The 16,145-nt window shown below is 37.9% G+C and overlaps 1 protein-coding gene across 1 annotated transcript in view; it reads right to left on the bottom strand.

Annotated features, from left to right (window-relative positions):
* Window positions 1–16,145, bottom strand: part of sh2b3 (SH2B adaptor protein 3) — a 51,095-nt gene that overhangs the window by 11,763 nt on the left and 23,187 nt on the right. The window lies entirely within an intron of this gene.

The following is a 16,145-nucleotide window of genomic DNA, read 5'->3' as shown; positions in this document are numbered from 1 at the left end:
AGACAAAATGAAATTCACCCCAATTGTTTTCAACAAAAACAACTCAAGCTTCCCTTAGTGAAAGAAAATGCAGTGAAATGTAGGGAAGAAAAGAGCATTATGGGAATTCTCATGGAGGAGCTCCAAGTTTGACCCCGCCAGGACAAATTGTAATTGAAGAATGAGATATTAGGGGCTTCCTTGTGGTTGTTTGACCTGAGGCGCACAGTGTGAACTCCTGATACTGTGACTTTGAATCAGACTTGTTCTTTTCTGCAAACCCATCATTGACCCAGGCTTATATTCACTAATAAAACAGACAGACAAACTTTCCGCAGGTTTAAGACATCTCATTCAAGTCCTGTCCCATGCAGGTGAATCCAAAACCCAGCGGGACAGAAGAAGGACGGTGTGTGTGCATCCATGGGTGCACAATGAGAGACACGTGCTCAGACTAATCATACATCACTATCAAAGTGATATGGAAACTTCAGGGCTTCGGATACAAATAAGCACTAACAGCCAGCGGCACGCACACATGCACACACACGGATGGATGACTCAGTCAGTCATGTGTACAGGCCCGTGGCATGTCGGGTCAAAAGTCACCTCTGAAATGAAGTCCGGGTGACAGCTGATAAACACGTGGAGACAAGAGTCAGCAATTCTTATTGAGTTTAGTCTCTTAGTGTTTTTAAAAGCAGTGTGTGCGTCACATGTTTTCTTTATGTATAGATCCAATTATCAGTGAATCCACAATTGTTGCAGCTCTACTTTAAGTATTCAAAACTCACACTTTATAAAGTTAAAAATGTGTTTGTTCATTGAACAAATCCTAACATACTTTTATGTGCAATATATTATTATATTTTTTTCTCATATTCTCTGGTAGAATTTCTTAATTCTCTACTAGAATAAAATTTAGGTGTGCAATTATGATGTGCAAGTATCCTCATATCTGTATAAATGATGAGGTGTATGGAGTGTGTATTTTATTTTATATTATCTTATTCTATTGGTATTTTTGTCTCGTCTTTTGTCTCGTTTCATTTTTTATTCATCAAACACTTTTTTTCTTTGCTTTTTTCACTCTTGAGCTGCTGTAACAAGTGAATTTCCCCAGTGTGTGCAGAATAAAGTTCTTAACAGTTGTGACAGATGCATTTGGACTATGAAACACAATACATTTACTTAGGATATAATTATGTAGATAGATGATAAATATCATCACCCAGCAGCCCAGAATCGAGTCCCCTAAATTCAACACATTTAATCTCCCGGCAATTCAAGTGGAGAGCACTAAACTTTCTCCAGCAAGGAGCAGAAGCTAAAGCCAAGCTAAAGTTGGATCAACATCTAAACCTATGGGGACAAACATATGCATGAGAGCATTACAAAAAAATGAGTGGCGTGAGAGAGCAGAAGCGGCAAAAGGAAACAGACGAGACAGTGAAAGACACGGCGTTGGGTGGGAGAAGAGGGAGCGATGAAGAGCAGGGAGGACGGATTCCAGGGCTTTGTGCACCGGATGAGTTTGAGTCTATGTGACAGTGTGTGAGCCTGAGGAATGTCTATGATAATATCTCACACACACACACACACACACACACACGCACGCACGCACGCACGCACGCACGCACGCACGCACGCACGCACGCACACATCAAAAGAATAGATTAACCACCCCCCCGCTTGCCCAATTTCCTCAGCTTGCCAGTGACATGAATGAACCCTGTAACTCCAAACGCTCTTTGTTTTAACCACAGTGTCTTATACCATCAATAAAAACACTGTGACGCAGAGATGAGAGGGATATGACTCATTTAGAGAGATCTGAGTCAGTGAAAGAGGAACTGACTACAAGTTGTACTTCAGATTCAGGTTAACAACGTTCTTATAATTAGAGTGAGAACAATACAATCAGTATTTTCTCAGTGGAAGAACAGATGTGCATGAAGAGAAAAAAAACTACTATTATTGTGAAAGATACTATGCAAAAAAAAACAAACACAAAAAACAACTTGTTGATTAGTAATGGACTATTCAGTTAGAGGTTGCCAAGTGATGTAAAATAAATCAATACAGTTAAAAGATAAAGGAACATTACAGTAATAAACAAATAAAATGAGTAAAATTGAGGTTCATAGATCATTCTTGGCTTTGGAAATAATAGGTGAAAAAAATTTCACCTCACGGTTGATTGACTTCTGAAGCTTTTGAATATATTGCATGTTAGTAAGTAAATAAGTTTATTTAGTCAGCCGCTAAGTTTCAAAAATACGTTTTATTCCGCAACTTTTTTTCTTGTTCTTGCTTCTGTGTTTCCTTATACTTTGAGAAATTGTGAAGGGCATTTTTCAGCGTTTTATGACATTGTATAGGTGATTTATTGAGAAAATAATCAGCAGGTTGATCCATAATGAAAATAACTGTTAGTTGCAGCGCTACACACATCAGATGAAATCTAAAGTCTAAACTTTGAGCATAAACCAGTTAACTTCCATTTGGACAATGCAGGTTAATGAACATGCATCTAATTCATGGTAAAAAAAAAAAAAAAAAAAAAACTAGAACAAAGAGACAAAGATAAAGAATGTGTGTGTGTGTGTGTGTGTGTGTGTGTGTGTGTGTGTGTCTCAAGAATTTATTGAGATTGTGAATGAGTTTCTGACTAAGAACATCTTTGAGGAACCATATGTGTCTCGAGAAAGAAAAAAAGAAGAACAAAAAAAAGGCAACAGATGTCGACTGGTTGAGCAACAACATAACAGGCCTGATTTCTGTGAATCAACTTCATCTGGGGAGCAAGTTCAAGCTCACAGCACATTTCCTATTACTGCAGACTGTAGTCTGTAATACTCCCTGGAGAGGACACACAGAAACAGACTTACACACTCACTGACCACCCCTTTGCCCTTTTTCTTTCTTTCTAATCTGCATATAACCCCTTCAAGATTATTTCCTTAAACAACACCACCAAGCCATGTGGGAACATTGTGTGAGACTTCATGTACTGTAAAAGTGCGATGAAAAACGACAGCAAAGATACAACACAAAACAACCACAAGAAGACTAAAAAGAAATGCAAAATGACCACAAAGAGACAGAAAAATACGCAAGAAAAACTACAAAGAGACGCAAAGCAACCATAAAGAGATAAAAAAGATGCAAAAAGACCACAATGAGGTGTAAAACGAGACGCCAATGACTAAAACAACCACAATGGCATGAAAAGAGACCCAAAACAAGATGCAATGACAGAAAGAGGTTAAAAATAACAACAAAAAGGAGCAAAATGTGATGCAAATGAACTAATAATTGGTGAAAAACTACAAAACAAGCTAGAAAGAACCACAAATAGAAACAAAAGTACCATAAAAAGATCCAAAACAACCACATAGAGACTCAAAACAACATCGTTTTGCATCTCGTACAGTCTGGGGGTCTTGCTCCTATGTCGGAGGGGCGGGGGGTTTTCATATCCGTGTCCAGGGACCCACTGTTCCACAGTCTGTCCATGGCTGTAGGCTATTTGGAGTTACAAATTGAAGCTATTTACTGATATCATTTCATGATAGAATATCTAAAGTTTTTTATTTGGCATTCATTTATTACACTGAATAACTAATGTAACCATTAATACTCTACACTTTATTATATAATTTATAACACCAGGGCTATAAATGTGAGTCAAAACACATTTTTATGCTTTTTTACGTTAAAGTTTTGCCCCTGGCGTGCAGGTGCGTGAGTGACAAGTTTTTGGAATAACAAGACTGCGGATTTAATCCTTTACTGGAGACTGCCAAAAAACAAAAGCTAATGTAAAATGTCCAAACCAAACCAACTATTGCCTGCTGGCATCAACATAATCTACATACAAACACACTCCACAGGAGACAAAAAGATTCAGACAAAGCCACAGAGCGTGAACATTAGTTTGTAAATACATTAAAAAAAAAAGCTTTTCATTAACATCTTGAATGACTCCTCTTTGTGTGTATTGTTTGCCAGCAGACCTCAAGTCTATGGCCTTAGGTTACTGCATGCTTATAGCTCTAGTGTTCAAATCATAATGTTTGGCTGGACAATATTTTAACATTTAATGTGTCCTTGCAAGGTTACAATGTCTCTGTACATTATTGATGGTTTAAATCTGTGAGTTTTAATTTGGATTTTCTACGCAGGAGAACGAGAGACTGGAGGTTTATCAGCAGCTTATCATGGAAAAGTACAGAGCAGGCATGAAATACTAATAGAGATCTGTGTTTTACATCTTGTTCTCCTCAGGTTTTATCTGTTGACCTATTTCCAGTCGCAACACAAATGGTGTCAGACCAGATTAGCTTGATAAGTTGACTAATTACTTAACTCCTAAAATTGTTTTTAATAGTTGCATCATTTCATCAAGTTAAAATATATTAGATGTTTTCTGTATCATCAAACTTCGGGATCTCTGGTAGAATGTGAAATAAAGTTTTGTGGGTTTCAACGATATGTGGCTGCACAGCAAGAGTCTTCAAAATCCTGATGGTGGGAAAAAGTGTGATGAAGATTTCATTAAGCCCTGAATTCAAAATGAAAATCTCTGTTGTATCTTTTTTTTTGCTTTATATAATTGTAAACTGAATATCTTTGATTGGCAGACTGTTTTTTTGTCAAACCTTGGTCCTTGGGAAATTACAATGTACATTATAATTAAGTATTTTGACATTTTATACTACTACTACTTTATACTAATTAAAAACAATATCAGATCAACTCATAATATCATAAATGTTAGTTGTCGCCTTGTAATAGATATAACAAACATATATTTTTATAAACTGCCACATTAACAACACTACTTTTTCTACCATTCATTTGATTGACTTATTTCAAACCGTACTGTGCGTTTTGTTCTTTGCTTGGCCACTAAAATATCAACATGTAGCATATCAAGCTAATGGTGATCAGTTTTCACTCCTGGTTCTTTGCAGATTGAGTCAACTTTCACTACTATGTTTCAACTTCACACACACACACACACACACACACACACACACACACACACACACACACACACACACACACACACACACACACCGCACTGATATTGTGAATATGAGACACAATATCGTATTATATACACTTATACAATATTTAACCAGTCATGTTTAATGATATTTGGCTGCATGGCTTGTCTAATGTTTTTTCTCTGTTTTATATCCCAATAAATTAAAGATCTTTGGAACAGTTTTCACTGTTTGTTGTTTTCAATGTGAGATTTTACAGAGTAAAGGGTCCGTATAGAATTCAGTTACATTAGTAATGATAATAAAGTTGTTATTAAGTATTAGATATTTCAAATATCTTGGAAAATTGAAAAAAATCAATGATATTCAACCTAATGTTCTGCTAGTGTTAACTTTTGTTCTCGTTCAATAAATTAATAAAAAACAAAACATATGACAAACCAACAGAAACACTTTACACACACGATGTAAGTGTCTAACAAACAGAAACGCAACCATGCAAACTCTCACCCACACAGTCACAAACACGTCTACAGTTTGATAGCACACATCCACACACATGGGTGACACACAGGATGTTTGGAGTCTAAAACTATCTTCCCAGGGTCCCTTTCTCAAGGCCGTCGCTGTGGCAACTGACTTACACTACACATTCCACTATCCCTCCGAGGGTTAGTGAAGCCAGCACTGTTCGGGGTGTATGCATGTGCTGCATGTATACGTGTGTGTGTGTGTGTGTGTGTGTGTGTGTGTGTGTGTGTGTGTGTTGGACTGACCTTAAACTCTGCAGTGTTACCAAACTAGTCTAAGGAGAGATTTTGGAAAGTGTGTGTATGCACAATTATCCCACACACACGTACACACGCACAGGGCCTCATCAGACAGAGGAATCCTTGACCGACACATCTACTTACAAGTGTTGTTTGTAGCTAAAGCTAGAGACGCTCCGATGCCATTTTTTTCTTTCCCAATATCTGAACTTAAATATTGGCCAATACTGAGTACCCATTCAGCTGTGTAATACTAAACCTGTATGGATGTGATATGACTGTGTGAATGCCATACAAAATGTATTTTATCAGCTAGTTTGACAGTCATAACGGAAAAATAACATAAATAAATTACATACTAGCTTTTAGGGGGTTAAATTACAGCATTTTGGAAGTATCAGAGTCATTTCTGATACAGGAATTGTGCCTTAAGTCTATCTTATTATTCAAGGCTCCACTGTTGAAATGAAATACATCAGTTAATCACATCACTCAAGTTTCCATTCAAATTTAGCACATATTTTAACCAAATCTTCAGATCATCAACAAAGTAAATACGAATTAAAGCGTGTTTTCATCCACCACTGTTAAACACCAGATTATGTTGAAAATCAAGCATTTTTGAAAAGGCGTATATTCAAATTCAAGCATGTACGAGTGCATGACACGATGATGTGATTAAAAGAGCGCCAGTCAAACCTCAAAGGAATTAAAATCATGCGGAAAACGTGATGGAAATAAGGCATTTATATTTGTTGAATATAATTATTTTGAGAAGGACGTTTCCTTGTCAGTCCAAACATATCTGATGTTTTCGTCCGCTATTTATTCTTTGTTTTTCTAAATGTGTGTGATATTTTTAATAAGCAGGATGACTTTTAAAATCTGCCTGATCTCTGCCTTGGTTGTGGCTACTGAACTTTGTTTATGTCTTTATACTGTACAAAAGCTATAGCTGCAGCCAACACAATGGTGATCTGTAGCAGCTGGCATTGTTTTCACCTTCTACTCTGCTGTCACACTCCACCACCTGTTGTTTGTGTCACACAGATAAACACTCCTGAGGTTTTCCTCCATAGTTGGTGGGATAGAAATAGATTCTCTGATCCCAGCTCAGTGTCGGTTTCTTACATGACAGGCTGGCTAAACTTCTTTTCTTACTGTATGCAGAAATTAATAACATCTAAGGCCTAGTTAGTGGCAAACTAAAGAAACATTACACAATGAACAAGCACTGCATGTCCTTCTAAAGTATAAGAAAACGGTAGTAATAAGGCAGTCAAATCTTGGATGAATCTTGCAGTTTCTCTCTTAAAAGCATGGGTTAGATCAGTGGTTTGTGCTGGGTCTCTTTTGATTTGGAAAGTATTTTGACTCAGTAAGCAGATCCAAACCATGATAACATGAAATATAGTTAAAGGTCCCGCTGAGGGATTTTTTTTTTTTACGGATTGTCTCTGGCCTTCAAATTATTCAAATTATTGTTGGCTCAGGAGACATAGAACAGCTGTGATCACATAAAACCATAATACAAATGCATGAAAATGGAAACATCTAAAATTTACCCAAAAATAAGCCAAAAACGATCTTGCATTTTGGAGCTGGACAACTAATTTACAGTAAGTTAACATGATTGTAACTTTTTGTGAGATGGTTTTAGGTGTATTTTACGCGTTTTACTTTACAGTAAGAAAAAGTTTTTAAAAAAACGTGCCTCCACCTAGAAAGAGCCACCTTTGTACACACTAGTTTCTGGTACGTGTACATAGGTGGAGTACAGGCAGTCAGGAGATCAGATCACATTCACAATCAGCTCTATCTGTGGCATCTTGGAGGATGTGGAACACACACACAGCACTAGTTGTTGGGTTACCAACGCTGATAGAGATGAGTGTTCTATGAGTGTTTCCTGTCAGAAGCTGTCAGCCTTCAGTGATGAATAAATGTGTCAGTTCATTGTGCTGCCCTCTTTGCATACTTCTCAGAAACACTGATATATAAGCCAAATATGCAGAAGTTCAGACAGCACACTCAAGATTCATAGAACCGTTTCCTGTAAATGAATTAGCTGTGGTTTTGCACATGAGAAAAGACAATTAGCAAGCCTTTCATTTTTTACTTTAATCCAGAAGGCACAACGTCAAGATGTCGTAAAAATATAGTCTAATATTTAGAGGACTGCAGCCCAAAAACTAGATTCTCCATAATGATTTTTTTTTTTAGAATTTTCATGAAAGTAGGATTACAGGGCCGTTCCTGTTGTTATTTCTCCCAAAAGCGGTTAGCCTACATTGGGACATAATTCAGTCCACTATGCATACGTGAGCATTACAATACTAATTTTCTATGTGTCTATACTGATTCAGCTCATGTAAGTCACAAACATATTTCTCCCCCTAACCTTCTTGACATCTCCTTGTGCAGATCGTTATGGATTCTTCTAAGTTAGTCACCACGGAGACGTCTGTCACTGCTCTAATATTTAATTTGTGGTGCTCACAGAAACACACACACACACTGAGAAATGACATTTGAAAAGCTCAACACAGCAATATCTCCTTCCAGAAAATGTATCGGTTACCCAAGATAATCCGCAGACCTGATAGAACAGTTTTCATTGGATCTTCTTTCTACTGACAATGTGAATGTTTATTTGGGACTGCTTTCCAGGAAAGAAATAGTCCCAACGCAAACTACTGACAGCTGGGTTGGTGAATTATCTTAAGTAACCGGCACACTGCTTTTGAAAAGACACGTTTATAATGAGGTTAACATATGTAAAAGTAGATTTAAGGTTTCAGACCGTTCGTAATGCTTCATTTCCAACCGTTTTTTTTCTTCTCTCGGCTGAAGTGTTTACATTACATTCACTAATATGTGTAGCTACATGCTATCGTCAGGGAAAGCTGTAATCTTGATTGCAGATGTTTTTAATTTCTCCCAGATTTCGGATCACATTTCTGCTGGTAGTTTTATTGGTGATATTTCACGGTAGAAAGAGCAGCTCCTTACTGTACAGTCAGTCCACTGCACAGATGTGGAGGACACAGAAACGCTGCCCAATCAGAGCAGACTAGGCTTTTTCAGGAGGCAGGATTAGAGTGACAGGCTGCAAAACAGAGCGTTTCAGACAGAGGGTGAATACGGGTGCCGCAGCCATGGGCATTATGTTATTTGAACATTAAAGCGTTTTAACGCTGATGTTTCATCACCCATAATGGAATGATTTAAGCACTACAACCAATATTGTACTGGAGTGGAAACACAAGTGAAGGCGGCTTTGTGAGCCTAAATCCAAATATATGGCAGTGTAGCATGAACATGAGATATCATTTTCTGGATGTCTCGGTAGCCTTATGGTCTGGGATGTCGACAGTGTAATCACAACATCTCTTTTCCTGACTACTGTCCCTATCAAATACAAAGACAAAAATGTCCATGAAAATACAGGAGTACAATTCTGTGGAGAAATGTCTGTGAATAACAAAATGTACAAGGTTTAGATTGGCCCAGATTAGTGCTCCAGAGTGATTATTTTACAATTTGAATCTTAATCTTTGCTTATAATTTACAACTAATTCATCCAAGATAAATGATCCCAAGTAAGACATTTTGTGATGAGTCACTGTAAAACCTTGCTCTACCTAAACAGTTAATCAAATTGCAGCTGAAATATCATGGAAAAAAATTAACAGATCAGCTTACTGAGAAACAGAAAATAGATTGTGTGATTACGTGTTGTGGTGAGCAGAGACGTGCACGCACACACAGACACTGTTTGCACGTGTGCAGCCGGGTTTCCAAGTATTTTAACTGATCACAAAAGGCTGCACGGGAATCTTATAAACATATTTTCACACCTGTTTTTATATGTGAGGAAATTATGCTTTTTTCACATGTAAACCTCGGACAATGTCAGGAGGATCAGGTCTGGACATAGTCTGCAGTTTCTAAGCACATAACAGGAGAATCTCTGTGTCAGACGGTGGGTGGTTAGGCGAGGGGTGGCCTCTGCAGTTAGACATTTTTGTTGCCGTCTTTGTATTAAAGATTGAATATCTAAAATCTTTATTAAAAGCTATATTTAAAAAAAAAAAAATACAGCCACGGGCCGTTTTGAGGGGTACATAATTAAAGTATTGTTTTTCCATAAAAAGTTAATTCAGTCTGAATTTATATTTAAAAAGGTATTTAGTGGGTTTGACAATGATTTTCTGTCTGTTTACATTGTACCAGCCAAAAGTGTTGGGCATTGCGGGTTGCCAGGGTTGTCTGTTGTTTGGCTACAGAAACAAAGAATCATTTTGAGTTGAGAGCTAGCTAACCGATTACACACCACTCAAAGAAAGACTTCCAGTTGAAGACTGACTAATGTTAAATACTGTTGTAAAATTAATTGATTAGGCGAAATTAGTCGGCACCCTGTATAGTTAATCACTTGACATGGCGCAGGCTGATCGCTTGACACACTCGGCAACAAACATGGCAACCCAACTGCGGGAATTATTTTTTGTTGTTGCGACTACGATCTTGCGGTGTTCTATCTCCATATTCAACCGTTAAATCACCTTCCGTTGTGAGCTGCAGTATGATAGAAATGTTATCATCATGCCCGTTGCTCTCTCTGGCCTCTTTTCACACATTGGCTCACTCTGAGATAAAACGGTCTTTGTACAAATGAGCTGGCAGGGTAAACTCTGTTTGATGTCCGGTCCAAGTGATTCACACTCTCACATATAGCCTCGCCAGGTAATGTCTTGTTAATTTTAGGTTCGCACTGCATGTGTGAAAGGGTCTTTAGTGATACAAAATATTGGAAAATCTACCTCTTGAATAAATAACAATATAGTGATACCAGCAAAAGCTTGTTGTATCACCATTAGAGTGTGCATAGGGTGTGTCTTTTATGAAATTGATTTCAGTTTGAGAAGAACAAAACTTTGCACAAAAATGTATTTAAAAAAATGTCTTGCATGTGTCTATGTCTGCGTTTGTGTATCTGTTTCACTTGTGTGCTGCTCATCCACACGTGTAAGATTCGGCATATGTCAGTTATGGGTGTGTGTGTGTATGTGTGATGATCAGTTAAGGGTGTGTTGTGTGTCCAGTATCTGTTCATAAGTGGATAAAACTAGTAAACCTATGCTGACTAATATGTTATTTTTCAGGCAGACATCAAAATTGGCCATATATATAAAAAAAAATGTTTTATACAAATAAGCAAGCATAAACCAGGTGTTGACAAAGATGTGTACTGAGGCGGCATATTTAAAACTTTTAAGACTCAAGTGAACTAAATAAATAAAAGACATTTGAAGAGCAAACTTTCTGGAAATTAAATCATATAAATGAATAATGCCTATAAAATGGAAAAAGAAAAACAACAAAAAGGGCCACACAGGCCCTGAAATCATTTATATATTGTGATTCTGTTAGCATATATATGCCAGTACAGATGGTGTTGAAAACAGTAGCATATTAATTGATTAATTGGTTGTTTAATTGGTATTTTAGTAATTGATTAATCATTTCATTTTTCAAGCAAAAGTTGTTTTTCAAATAAGAAGATTCACAGCTACCAAGCTTCATATTATTGTTAATTAAATATATGTGTTTTGGACTTTTGGTTGGTATTTTTTTTTATATAACTACTGTATATAAATAGCACATTTTTAATTAAAAAGCAGCAAATTAATTAATAAAGCAAATAATTATTAGTTGCAGCCCTAGATATTTCTATATCCCAATAGTGGCTGATAACATCTGATAATATTGGCCTGCTAATATCTGCTGTGATTGATTTTTTTTAAACTACTTAACATAAAGTTGGGAAAGTAAAACATCCACTTGTCCTCCCTTTCCCTTCTGCCCCACACCATTGTCACTGAATAAACCTTAATGTGCAGTTTTGCCCCTTATGAGTTCCTGGTAGTTCCTGGTGAGCCAGAACCAGGTTTATACAGGGAAGGAGATCTCGCCCCATGATAACATTTTCCACATAAGAGTCAAAGCCAAGTGGGACTGGGCCAGAGCAAACTCTAGATTTTTATAACGCAGTATCAAAAGCCACGTTTTTTTTTAAGTGAGAAGCTACAGCCCCAATTGCCATCTCCACTGGCAACAGTATAAAAGTGTGTTCTTTTTTTTAGGGAAACCAAGAGGCACAGATAATGAGTAAGTGCTAGTTGTGTTTGGCCCTGTAATGAAAACCAGGGTAAAGACTTGCCCGGAGAGAATCAGGGGAGGGGTCTGAGCAGAATAAAGCTGAATAAAACGGAGTGGAAAAGCATGAAGTGAAGAGGAGTGGGTAGAGTAGAGTGCCAAAGACATACAGACTTTTTACAACTTTTTAAATTCCACATAGAATTATATTTTATCATGGCGGGCGAAATGGAAGTGGTGCTCTGCAGTTGCCCATTTGAACGGCTTTAACTCCACAGTGACTGACCTCTCTTTCTGGAACGAATATCCAAAGTCTCGCTCATCTCAGCGTTGACAAACTCAAGTGTTTTCTATAAGCTTGCTTTCTGAAACAGGGCCCAGGCCTGCAATAAGTCCTACCTTCACAAGGTTTACGATGTTCCTAATGAACTGGAAAGTGTAGATACCATTATGTTGATCTTTGGAGAGTCTTACAGTGGCAAGCCTTAAACAATCACGGTCAAGCAGAATGCTAGTATGCACTGATAAATATGGTCATTAAAGAGTCAAAAGGTGAACTGTGTCTGACAAACAAGCATCCTTTACTCCTGCAAATACAATGTAGTACTTTTTCTTTTCACACTCCACCTTTTTGCAATTAAACTTACTCAAACCGCAACATATTGATGCTAGGTCACATAGTAGTGTTTGCAGACGTGCATGTGTGTGAGTGTATGTATGGGTAATGATGAATAAGAACAGAGACCAAGAAAAAACTGTTGGGTGAGGGTGTTGCGCAGCTTTGCTTTGGGGGCTTTCCACATGCAACTCAGCAAGGTCATGTGCCCTGGCACTGTGGTTGCAGGTCACAAGCACGCACGGACGCACGGAAGCTCAAACAAATATTATTATCACCAAAGTATTGAAATAGAGTATTCACTAATGCAGGCAGAGATGCACAGAAAGACAGCAGGACAACCTCTTCAGCAGAAAAAGACACAGAAGTAGAAAGAGATACAGGGAGATCTGACAAACATCTTGACCACATGCCTAACCACTCAACCTCCTTGCTGTTGATGTTTTTATAGATTTTTGTCATGCTCAAATACGCACACACAAACAACCAAAAAAAGCAGACACACAACACTCCTCCCGCATTCAGGCATTTTCCATACTGTGAGAAGTGTTTTTCTGCCTCCTTTACACTGAACCCAAATAAACATAACAAATTATGCGAAAAGCTGCCTTCAGTAGTAAATCGTGTGAGCTTTGTTGTGTGCTACATCTTTGCTTCACTTCCTCTGCCTCTAAGTGAATTTTCCCTTTTTTTATGATAGCCAACATGTAGCTCTTATTGACACCCAAATTTGTCAGACATGTGTATAAAATGTTGATGTCCAGCCTTAAAAGCATGGCACCTTTAATTCATTCATCCATCTTATCCCCATCTAGTTGCAGAAGCAGCAAGCTGTGCAAGGTAGCCCCGATCGCTTCTTCCCAGCCACATCCTCCAGCTCTTCACTGGTCATCTGGGGGATTCCAAGACAATCGTGGGCAAAAAGGGATGTGTTTTCTATCCTGCATGTTCTGGATCTGCCCTTGGGTCTACTATAACTTGGATTTACAGGGAAGCATCCAACCTTGAAACACCGTAACTGACAGTGTAAGCAAAGGTGCAGAAATTTCACTATGAGCCGTCTCCCAAGACTCAGTAAAACAAGATAATTTCTGCATTTCTGCAAGTCACCGCCCACAAATCGGCTTGGTTCCATCTCTCTCTCTCAAAAAAAGGAGGAATCACACAGGTCTACAAGTCCAAAGGCACTGAACTCAAACGTCACACAAAACTGAGTGGGCCTGTCATTGAAGTCCAACATTATCTAGACCTTTCAGGTCAGGTTAAATTATTGATATATAAACTGTCATGGCAATTTTCAAAGTGGTCCCTTCACCTCTGACCTCAAGATATCTGAATTAAAATGTCTCTCAATACCTACCGACTGTGGAGTCTGCAGTATTGCACTTTATTGTGTTAACTGCTGTAATGTGTTCATGGAGTGCTTTGGGGTCAATTATTAATGTAAACAATACTATTTGAATAATACACCAGGCTAGAGGGTTCCTTGTACAATTTACAGCATTAGTTATCTGGGATTATTTTTCATTACCAACAAAATGGGTTTTGTAACTGAAATATCGCATCAATTCAGGAAATCACTGACGATACCCAGCCCAGTGTGTCAGTAGGGATCCGTTCCTCAAAATGTTCCAATATTTCCAGTCAAGGCCAGCAGTTCTCTGCTGCTGAGAACAGCGTGGGCAAGCCCCTGGTTCATGTAAACATTGTCACTGAAATGGATATGGTCTATAAACTTGCAGATTCTGCCCACAGAATGAGCTTTTAAATCACAAATCTGCACATCAATCATATATCATATCATAGCTTGTTTCATATAAAAAGGACGTAACACTAACAAGAAGTTGAAGAAAAAGAAAATCATTCAGTGATCCACTGTATGCTGTCTGCAACATCTGAGAGGTTGCAGTTCTTTGAAGCCGTTGGTTATACTTATACCAAGTGCTTTCCTTGGAAATGTGTGGTTTTTAACTTGGTAGGATCCCTCTATGACTCACTGTATTCCTGACAAGAGTAATTACTGCTGACTTTGGCTAAACGCTTTATACTATACTCAGTCTTAATCCCTCAAGCCAACTTTCACGCAAATGTGGTGTGTAGGGACTTTTAATTGAGAACCAAAATACTTAATTATATCCTCAATAACACTGAATGTAGCCTGACACTCTATGGACAGTGACCAGTGTCCAGTCCACTACCAGTAAAAAGCTTAATCCTCTATGAAGATCACTCATAATATTTTCCATTACTGTAAGTTAACCACAAAGTAAAATGACACATTTTGTTGAAAGATCATCCATTTCTTTGTGGTTACAGAAACTAGCATACAGAAGTATGCTTTTTTTTTTTTAGAATCTTACACTTATTCTGAAAAGAGTGGGATGCTGTGGCAATGATCCATGATTAAAGGTTTTATTGATCCAGATTGTGTTCATCGATTCACGTTCTTGTCATAATTACATGCTTTCATAGCATTTACAAAAATGGAAAAGTATTTTTTTACTTTATATATTGTTAAATCAACTTGTACCTTTCACCATGAACTTATTATTCATTGCTCTCTCTTTTTTAACAGGTTACATTCAGGTCATATGTGCAGTGGTAGTGAAACGATGAGTCGATGAAGTACGTTTCTCTGTTCGACATGCATTCTGGATAGTTCTTCACCATTTTCTGTAACTTATTTAAATACTTCAATTGAAGAATAATGATGAAATCAATAAACAAAGTAAGTGTTATTTGCTGCCTGGATTTGTGCAAAACCGACAACCTAATGACCTCCATGGCAGTGCCAAACATGGCTGTTGGCAGACCAAGAATCTCATGCAACCCTGCAAGACTGAGATTTAAGAAAAAGGACAGAGTCACAGTCGGCTGTCATTTCATTTTAAATCAACTGCATTATACCAACTAACCAGAGAAATTGTTTTCAGAGGGATTTCCAAACTCAAGAGCTGACTGGATGGCTGCCTAAGGATTTCCAGAGGCTTTGTTGTTCCAAATTTTTCTACAATAATTCCCTCAGATCTCTGTGGGCTGGACAAGATAAAGATCTGTTGATGCAAAAATAGAAGGAGACAGAGGACAAGTTCAGGCAGGTCAGCAGAGAGAAACTAAAAAGCAGAACCTTCAAGTAATCCAGTTTGATGAACCAAAGAAGACAAACAGGAGGGCGTGTACTCTAAGACTTCAAACGTTTACAATCTGCCTGGTTAGAACAAATTGATTCGTTACATGATATTCACACCATATTTACATGTGGTGAACACACAATACACAAGCATACATGTTCACCCACACGCATACAGTATCTACATCCATTACGTGACTCAATGACAGTCACTTCAAGACATCATTTCTAGGTTTTATGAAACTCAATCCCTGGAAAGAGGAAAAGATTTGACTTTGTGGGTGAGATACAGAGACTGTTATGATGTGAACTGAAACTCAAGTCTTGTCTCGCTCTGAAAAGACAATCCCTGCTCTAAATATGTGCATCAGCAGAGGCCAAATGGCCATCTGGGAGTTATGCACGATTCCACAAGAGTTCACTACTTCCAGGATTTCTACCAAAACTCCACCAGATCTGCCAATCATTTTCAC

This window comes from Echiichthys vipera (genome assembly GCF_963691815.1).
Source record: "Echiichthys vipera genome assembly, chromosome: 4".
Classification (NCBI taxonomy): Eukaryota; Metazoa; Chordata; class Actinopteri; order Perciformes; family Trachinidae; genus Echiichthys; species Echiichthys vipera.
The sequence above is the reverse complement of the archived record's forward strand: the minus strand, read 5'-3'. Positions and strand labels throughout refer to the sequence as shown.